Source organism: Meles meles, chromosome 5 (assembly GCF_922984935.1).
Source record: "Meles meles chromosome 5, mMelMel3.1 paternal haplotype, whole genome shotgun sequence".
Lineage (NCBI taxonomy): Eukaryota > Metazoa > Chordata > Mammalia > Carnivora > Mustelidae > Meles > Meles meles.
The window spans coordinates 110,689,332-110,699,126 of record NC_060070.1 but is presented as its reverse complement, the minus strand read 5'-3'; the positions used below and the strand labels follow the sequence as shown (position 1 = coordinate 110,699,126).

Here is a 9,795-nt window from a genome sequence, read left to right as displayed (position 1 = left end):
GGCCCTAGCACATAGTCCATCATGTTTTTTCTTATATCACCTACAGCTTATATCTTACTATGAGCTAAACTTGCTTTCCAGAAATGTCTCTTCTTTCTCCAAAATTCTTCAGAAACACATGTTCGAAGTCTCTACTGTAGTAACCATTCTTTTAAAATAACATGTTTGTTATTGTCTGTTTTAAATGTCAGGAACACCTGTCATAGCTCCCAAGAATAATCAAACAGAGCATTTAGGGGCTTCAGATCTCTTTTTCAAGGTTCAAAAACTTAAGTTTTATTGAAGCCATGGAGGCTGCCCATCATTTAAACCCTTCAGGAGCATCCATAGAAGGTTGATTTCCCCAAGCACATGTAGTTCAGCTTAGAGATAAGGAGTAAAGGGCCATTCCTATCTATCTGATACATAAAAGTTAAACGTAAATTAACCTTTAGGACTCAAGCTATTTGAAAATGAGTAAAATCATTAAATAATTCTTACACTAAGATAAACCAAATTCCTATGATATAAGAAAAACAACTGTAAAAACAACACCCCTCAAACATAGGCCATTAACTGAAAAGTGTTACTAGAAGCAAATCAATAGATTTTAGCATTTTAATTTTTGAATAAAATGCTATGGATTTAAATAGCACCTGAAGTTAGCAAAAAGAAAAGAAACCTATAGAAATTAGTTAAGCTAAGAGAGGAATTTATGAGTCATAAGCAGAAATAAAGTTGAATTTATAACTGTAGTGGAGGTTTGTAAAAATCAATAATAAAAGTCAAATTTAGTTGCTAATCAAATGGATATTTAACAAATATAGGGAGATTTGAAAATAACATTATAATACAGACGTCTATTCTTTTTTTTTCCATTTTATTTATTTTTTTCAGCGTAACAGTATTCATTGTTTTTGCACAACACCCAAGGCTCCATGCAAAATGTGCCCTCCCGGTTACCCACCACCTGTTCCCCCAACTTCCCACCCCTGACCCTTCAAAACCCTCAGGTTGTTTTTCAGAGTCCATAGTCTCTTATGGTTCGCCTCCCCTTCCAAATTTTTTTTTTTTTTTAATAAACATATAATGTATTTTTATCCCCAGGGGTACAGGTCTGTGAATCGCCAGGTTTATACACTTCACAGCACGCACGATAGCACTTACCCTCCCCAATGTCCATAGCCCCCTCCCCCTCTCCCAATCCCACCTCCCCCCAGCAACCCCCAGTTTGTTTTGTGAGATTAAGAGTCATTTATGGGTTGTCTCCCTCCCAATCCCATCTTGTTTCATTTATTCTTCTCCTATCCCCCTAACCCCCATGTTGCTTCTCCATGTCCTCATATCAGGGAGATCATATGATAGTTGTCTTTCTCCGATTGACTTATTTCACTAAGCATGATACACTCTAGTTCCATCCACGTCGTCGCAAATGGCAAGATTTCATTTCTTTTGATGGATGCATAGTATTCCATTGTGTATATATACCACATCTTCTTTATCCATTCATCTGTTGATGGACATCTAGGTTCTTTTCATAGCTTGGCTATTGTAGACATTGCTGCTATAAACATTCGGGTACACGTGCCCCTTCGGATCACTATGTTTGTATCTTTAGGGTAAATACCCAGTAGTGCAATTGCTGGGTCATAGGGTAGTTCTATTTTCAACATTTTGAGGAACCTCCATGCTGTTTTCCAGAGTGGTTGCACCAGCTTGCATTCCCACCAACAGTGGAGGAGGGTTCCCCTTTCTCCACATCCTCACCAGCATCTGTCATTTCCTGACTTGTTAATTTTAGCCATTCTGACTGGTGTGAGGTGATATCTCATTGTGGTTTTGATTTGTATTTCCCTGATGCTGAGTGACGTGGAGCACTTTTTCATGTGTCTGTTGGCCATCTGGATGTCTTCTTTGCAGAAATGTCTGTTCATGTCCTCTGCCCATTTCTTGATTGGATTATTTGTTCTTTGGGTGTTGAGTTTGCTAAGTTCCTTATAGATTTTGGATACTAGCCCTTTATCTGATATGTCGTTTGCAAATATCTTCTCCCATTCTGTCAGTTGTCTTTTGGTTTTGTTAACTGTTTCCTTTGCTGTGCAAAAGCTTTTGATCTTGATGAAATCCCAATAGTTCATTTTTGCCCTTGCTTCCCTTGCCTTTGTCGTTGTTCCTAGGAAGATGTTGCTGCAGCTGAGGTCGAAGAGGTTGCTGCCTGCATTCTCCTCAAGGATTTTGATGGATTGCTTTCTCACATTGAGGTCCTTCATCCATTTGGAGTCTATTTTCGTGTGTGGTGTAAGGAAGTGGTCCAATTTCATTTTTCTGCATGTGGCTGTCCAATTTTCCCAGCACCATTTATTGAAGAGGCTGTCTTTTTTCCATTGGACATTCTTTCCTGCTTTGTCGAAGATTAGTTGACCATAGAGTTGAGGGTCGATTTCTGGGCTCTCTATTCTGTTCCACTGATCTATGTGTCTGTTTTTGTGCCAGTACCATGCTGTCTTGATGATGACAGCTTTGTAATAGAGCTTGAAGTCCGGAATTGTGATGCCACCAACTTTGGCTTTCTTTTTCAATATTCCTTTGGCTATTCGAGGTCTTTTCTGGTTCCATATAAATTTTAGGATTATTTGTTCCATTTCTTTGAAAAAAATGGATGATATTTTGATAGGGATTGCATTGAATGTGTAGATTGCTTTAGGTAGCATGGACACTTTCACAATATTTATTCTTCCAATCCAGGAGCATGGAACATTTTTCCATTTCTTTGTGTCTTCCTCAATTTCTTTCATGAGTACTTTATAATTTTCTGTGTATAGATTCTTAGCCTCTTTGGTTAGGTTTATTCCTAGGTATCTTATAGTTTTGGGTACAATTGTAAATGGGATTGACTCCTTAATTTCTCTTTCTTCTGTCTTGTTGTTGGTGTTACAGAAATGCAACTGATTTCTGTGCATTGATTTTATATCCTGACACTTTACTGAATTCCTGTACAAGTTCTAGCAGTTTTGGAGTGGAGTCTTTTGGGTTTTCCACATATAGTATCATATCATCTGCGAAGAGTGATAGTTTGACTTCTTCTTTACCAATTTGGATGCCTTTAATTTCTTTTTGTTGTCTGATTGCTGAGGCTAGGACTTCTAGTACTATGTTGAATAGCAGCGGTGATAATGGACATCCCTGCCGTGTTCCTGACCTTAGCGGAAAAGATTTCAGTTTTTCTCCATTGAGAATGATATTTGCGGTGGGTTTTTCATAGATGGCTTTGATAATATTGAGGTATGTGCCCTCTATCCCTACACTTTGAAGAGTCTTGATCAGGAAGGGATGCTGTACTTTGTCAAATGCTTTTTCAGCATCTATTGAGAGTATCATATGGTTCTTGTTCTTTCTTTTATTCATGTGTTGTATCACATTGATTGATTTGCGGATGTTGAACCAAATCTGCCGCCCTGGAATAAATCCCACTTGATCGTGGTGAATAATCCTTTTAATGTACTGTTGAATCCTACTGGCTAGTATTTTGGCGAGAATTTTTGCGTCTGTGTTCATCAAGGATATTGGTCTGTAGTTCTATTTTTTGGTGGGATCCTTGTCTGGTTTTGGGATCAAGGTGATGCTGGCCTCATAAAATGAGTTTGGAAGTTTTCCTTCCATTTCTATTTTTTGGAACAGTTTCAGGAGAATAGGAATTAGTTCTTCTTTAAATGTTTGGTAGAATTCCCCTGGGAAGCCGTCTGGCCCTGGACTTTTGTTTGTTTGGAGATTTTTGATGACTGTTTCAATCTCCTTACTGGTTATGGGCCTGTTCAGGTTTTCTATTTCTTCCTGGTTCAGTTGTGGTAGTTTATATGTCTCTAGGAATGCATCCATTTCTTCCAGATTGTCCAATTTGTTGGCGTAGAGTTGCTCATAGTATGTTCTTATAATTGTCTGTATTTCTTTGGTGTTAGTTGTGATCTCTCCTCTTTCATTCATGATTTCATTTATTTGGGTCCTTTCTCTTTTCTTTTTGATGAGTCTGGCCAGGGGTTTATCAATCTTATTGATTCTTTCAAAGAACCAGCTCCTAGTTTCATTGATTTTTTCTGTTGTTTTTTTGGTTTGTATTTCATTGATTTCTGCTCTGATCTTTATGATTTCTCTTCTCCTGCTGGGTTTAGGGTTTCTTTCTTGTTCTTTCTCCAGCTCCTTTAGGTGTAGGGTTAGGTTGTGTACTTGAGACCTTTCTTGTTTCTTGAGAAAAGCTTATGCTGCTATATATTTTCCTCTCAGGAATGTCTTTGCTGAGTCCCACAGATTTTGAACTGTTGTGTTTTCATTATCATTTGTTTCCATGAATTTTTTCAATTCTTCTTTAATTTCCTGGTTGACCCATTCATTCTTTAGAAGAATGCTGTTTAGTCTCCATGTATTTGGGTTCTTTCCAGCTTTCCTCTTGTGATTGAGTTCTAGCTTCAGAGCATTGTGGTCTGAAAATATGCAGGGAATGATCCCAATCTTTTGATACCGGTTGAGACCTGATTTGTGACCCAGGATGTGATCTATTCTGGAGAAGGTTCCATGTACACTAGAGAAGAATGTGTATTCTGTTGCTTTGGGGTGAAATGTTCTGAATATATCTGTGATGTCCATCTGGTCCAGTGTGTCATTTAAGGCCTTTAATTCCTTGTTGATCTTTTGCTTGGATGATCTGTCCATTTCAGTGAGGGAATGTTAAAGTCCCCTACTATTATTGTATTATTATTGATGTGTTTCTTTAATTTTGTTATTAATTGGTTGATATAGTTGGCTGCTCCCACGTTAGGGGCATAGATATTTAAAATTGTTAGATCTTCTGGTTGGACAGACCCTTTGAATAGGATATAGTGTCCTTCCTCATCTCTTATTATAATCTTTGGCTTAAAATCTAATTGATCTGATATAAGGATTGCCACCCAGCTTTCTTCTGATGCCCATTAGCATGGTAAATTTTTTTCCACCCCCTCACTTTAAATCTGGAGGTGTCTTCGCGTCTAAAATGAGTTTCTTGTAGGCAACATACTGATGGGTTTTGTTTTTTTATCCATTCTGATACCCTGTGTCTTTTGATTGGGGCATTTAGCCCATTAACATTCAGGGTAACTATTGAGAGATATGAATTTAGTGCCATTATTAGTCTGTAAGGTGACTGTTACTGTATATTGTCTCTGTTCCTTTCTGATCTACTACTTTTAGGCTCTCTCTTTGCTTAGAGGACCCCTTTCAATATTTCCTGGAGAGCTGGTTTGGTGTTTGCAAATTCTTTCAGTTTTTGTTTGTCCTGGAAGCCTTTTATCTCTCCTTCTATTTTCAATGATAGCCTAGCTGGATAGAGTATTCTTGGCTGCATGTTTTTCTCATTCAGTGCTCTGAATATATCATGCCAGCTCTTCCTGGCCTGCCAGGTCTCTGTGGATAAGTCTGCTGCCAATCTAATATTTTTACCATTGTATGTTACAGACTTCTTTTCTCGGGCTGCTTTCAGAATTTTCTCTTTGTCACTAAGACTTGTAAATTTTACTATTAGGTGACAGGGTGTGGACCTATTCTTGTTGACTTTGAGGGGGGTTCTCTGCATCTCCTGGATTTTGATGCTTGTTCCCTTTGCCATATTAGGGAAATTCTCTCCAATAATTCTCTCCAATAGACCTTCTGCTCCCCTCTCTGTTTCTTCTTCTTCTGGAATCCCAATTATTGTAATGTTGTTTCGTCTTATGGTGTCACTTATCTCTCGAATTCTTCCCTCATGGTCCAGTAACTGTTTGTCCCTCTTTTGTTCGGCTTCTTTATTCTCTGTCATTTGGTTTTCTATATCACTAATTCTTTCTTCTGCCTCATTGATCCTAGCAGTGAGAGCCTCCATTTTTGATTGCACCTCATTAATAGCTTTTTTGATTTCAACTTGGTTAGATTTTAGTTCTTTAATTTCTCCAGAAAGGGCTTTAATATCTCCAGAGAGGGTTTCTCTAATATCTTCCATGCCTTTTTCGAGCCCGGCTAGAATGTTCCGAATCGTCATTCTGAACTCTTGATCTGACATATTACCAATGTCTGTGTTGATTAGGTCCCTAGCCTTCGGTACTGTCTCTTGTTCTTTTGTTTGTGGTGATTTTTTCCGCCTTGTCATTTTGTCCAGATAAGAGGATATGAAGGAGCAAATAAAATACTAAAAGCATGGCAAAGACCCCAGAAAAAATGCGCTGTAACCAAATCAGAAGAGACCCCAAATTGTGGGGGGGAGAAAGGGGATAAAAAGAGGTTCAGAAAAAAAAAGAAAAAAAATTTAAAAAATAAAGCAAATAAAGAAAAAATATAAAAAAGAAAGAAAAAATATATATATTTAGATCAACTAGTCAAAAAACGTTAAAGAAGAAAAGGGTAAAAGTTTTTAAAAAATTAGCAGAAGAAGAAAAAAGAAAAAAAATTGAAAAAAGAAAAAAAAATTGAAGTAGCCGCAAGACTAAAGAATCGTGGGGAGAAAGCCATGAGTTCCGTGCTTTGCTTTCTCCTCCTCTTGAATTGCGCTGCTGTCTTAGGAATTGAACCTACTTTCCTTGATAGATGAACTTCGTCCTGGCTGGATATTTTGTTGATCTTCTGGGGGAGGGACCTGTTGTAGTGACTCTCAAGTGTCTTTGCCCGAGGCGGGATTACACCGCCCTTACCGGCGGCCGGACTAAGTAATCGGCTCGGGTTCACTTTTGGGAGCTTCTGTTCTCTGAACGCTTTCCGTAGAGCTCCGGAGGACGGGAATGAAAATGGCGGCCTCCTAGTCTCCGGCCCGAAGGAGCCGAGAGCCTGGGGCCACACTCCTCAGTGCGCCCCCAGAGGACAGCACCCGATCACTCCCGTATCCCCAGCCTCTAGCCGCGCTCCGAGCTCACCCAGCCCGCGACCAGTTCAAGGTAACCCCGAGCTGAGAGTTCAGTCCTCGGCTCTGTCTCTGCAGCTGGCTTCTCCGTTCTAATACCTGCGAGCTCTGCGACACTCCGACATCCCCGATCCTTCTGTGACCCTGCGGGACCTGGGGCCACGCTGACCTCGCGTGGGCTTCACCCTGGTTTAGCCTCTGGAGCAACGTCCCTCAGTGGAACAGACTTTTAAAAGTCTTGATTTTGTGCTCCGTTCCTCCGCTGCTTGCCGGGAGCCGGCCCCTCCCCCCGCGGTCTATCTTCCCGTCATTTTAGATTCACTTCTCCGCCAGTCCTACCTTTCAGAAAGTGGTTGATTTTCTGTTTCTAGAGTTGCTGTTTTCTTCTCTTAGATCTCCCGTTGGATTTGTAGTTGTTTGCAATGTTTAGATAAGCTATGGAGCTGATCTCCTGCTACCTGATGTAGTCTCAGCCTGCTACTTCTCTGCCATCTTGACTCCTCCCCCCAGACCTCTATTCTAAAGTATTTTAATGAAATAGGTATTTTCTAAAAAACTTTGACTCAGGAAGTGAGAAACCTCAAATAAAACCGTAGAAGGGCTTTTATTTTTATTATCTGCATAGAAATTTATTTGAATTCAAAATAATAGTTATATTTAGAATAATGTAATAATTATCTAAAGCATATATCATCATTGGCTCTGAAACAATTCTAAAGATGTCATTCTTTTGAAGTCAAAAAATAGGTAGTAAGAATGTACAAGGAAGCAAAAATATGAAAAACAAGTTTGCTGACTAATGGGAGTTGTAACAAGGACACACTAAGGTAATGTAACAGAGTCCGAATTCTAAAACATGCAGCAAGGAGTTCTCTAGCTTTATCAACTCCCTGGAAAATTGGTGACCCCAATACTGCATGAATACCACCACTTGTGTAATAGGACAAACTTCCCGAGGGACACAGGTAGTCACTCACTATACTTCCCCCTTTTCTACCTCCATTCCCCATATCAATTTCTTTTCTTTTCTTTCAGATCAGTTTCATCCTGGCGAAAACATGTTTGGTTTTATTTGTGAAGTGGAGTAAATAACACCCTGACTGAAGTATGCGATGATGCAGTTGAAGATGCTCAAGGATCAAACTTTTGAAAAAGGTTAATCAGCTGATTAGCAGAGACCATTAGTGGCTTTCGGGAAAACAAATTCCGGTAACACATGTTTGCTAAATAGATAAAAAGAATTAGCAGTTTAAAATGGGTGAAAAATCCTATGGTTTACTGGGACCTAGACAATCAAAAGCAGACAGGTGACCTTTGATTAGACTCATTTACTTGTGGAGTGAGCTATAAGGAGGCTCCAAGATAGTTTGGTGTCCAACAGTGTCCACCGCTAAGGGCAAACTCAGAAGCTCTCTTCCTCTCGTAGAAACTGAAAGACGGACGAGAAGTCTTTCTTTGAGTAATCCTTCGCACACATCATCCTGTAGATCTGATGGGCTTGGCTGCCCAGAAGGATTGGGCTTTTTGTGCTGGTGGCCGTCTTGTGCCAACTCCAGATCCTTAGCCATGAGTGTTGGTCCGAATCCACCCTGATAGTTATTAGCTGACGAAACTCCATCCATCACCCCCGGCACAGGATTGTGTCACTTGACCAACACCATCCTGAGCTCATATTTAGGATTTTAGCCAATAGTTTTGGGTCAAGCCCTAAAGGTAGGGCTATGATTCCAAAGATTCATAGCTTCAGCAGTTCCAATCATACTAATAGCTAACAGCATGTTGTTGCAGATCTTTGCAGCCTGCCCGGTCCCAACAGCTCCACAATACACCACATTGGAGCCCATGTACCCCAGCAACTCCTGGGCCGCAGCAAATTCATCTTCGACTCCTCCCACCATAAATGTGAGGTGCCCAGACCGAGCAGCTCCCACACCACTAGAAACAGGGGCATCCATGAAAACTTCTCCCATTTTCTCAACTTCTTTGGCCAATTCTTTTGAAACTGCAGGGTCAATAGTACTGGAGTCTATCAATAGTGAGCCTTTCTTCACTTTTTTCAGAATTCCATTTGCTCCAGAATAAGCTTCTATTGCATTGATACTCGTGGGCAAAATTGTAATAATTCTGTCAGCTTTTTCAGCTACATCTGCTAGGGAAGACACTACCTGTTCACCTGCATCTTGATACTCTTTGCATGCATCAGGGAACACATCATAAATAATGAGTGGATAGCCATGTTTCATGAGGTTTTTTGCCATTGGATTCCCCATGTTGCCCAGTCCAATGACTCCAAGTGGAGTCTTAGAAGCCATTGACATAGAACACACTGCTGCAAGGCTGTACGCTGCTGGGCGCTGCCGGCGGCTCCAATACCAGAGGCCGGAGACGGCTCCGCGGAGCCATAAGGAGGCTGCCATGCTGCCCCCGCCCCGCCTCCCCGCGGTGACCTCCGCAGTGACCTCCGTGGCTCCTGGCTCACCCACTGACTGCAAGTGTGCGCCGCCTGGGCTTTTTTTTTTTTTTTTTTTAAAGCAAAATGACATCTCAGTGAGTGCCTAGGAAAATATTTTCTTTCTACTAAGAACAGTTGATTCCCATATTATAAAATAGATTTTGAGCTGAGAAAATGATGCATAGATAACAAACTTATTTTATAGAGCTTGCATCACACTAATCCCAGAAAGCCTGCATGCAAAATAGAAAAGCACAGAATAACCTTCTTTACTAATAGGAAAAAAAAAATCCTAAATAACGTTCCAGGATATCCAGTAGGTAGTATTTTAAAGTTAAAAAATATGAATATTAAGTATTCTTTATTCTAAAAAGAACTTTTTTACTCTTTTAGAATCTATTAACATAGTAATAGATCACAAAAAAATAGTACTCTCCTTCACACATGGGGAAAGATAATGGAACGCATT

The 9,795-nt window shown here is 40.1% G+C and overlaps 1 pseudogene; it reads right to left on the bottom strand.

Moving 5' to 3' along the window:
* Positions 1 to 8,276: 8,276 nt before the first annotated feature.
* LOC123942461 lies at positions 8,277 to 9,291 on the bottom strand (annotated as a pseudogene).
* Between the last annotated feature and the right edge of the window lie 504 nt (positions 9,292 to 9,795).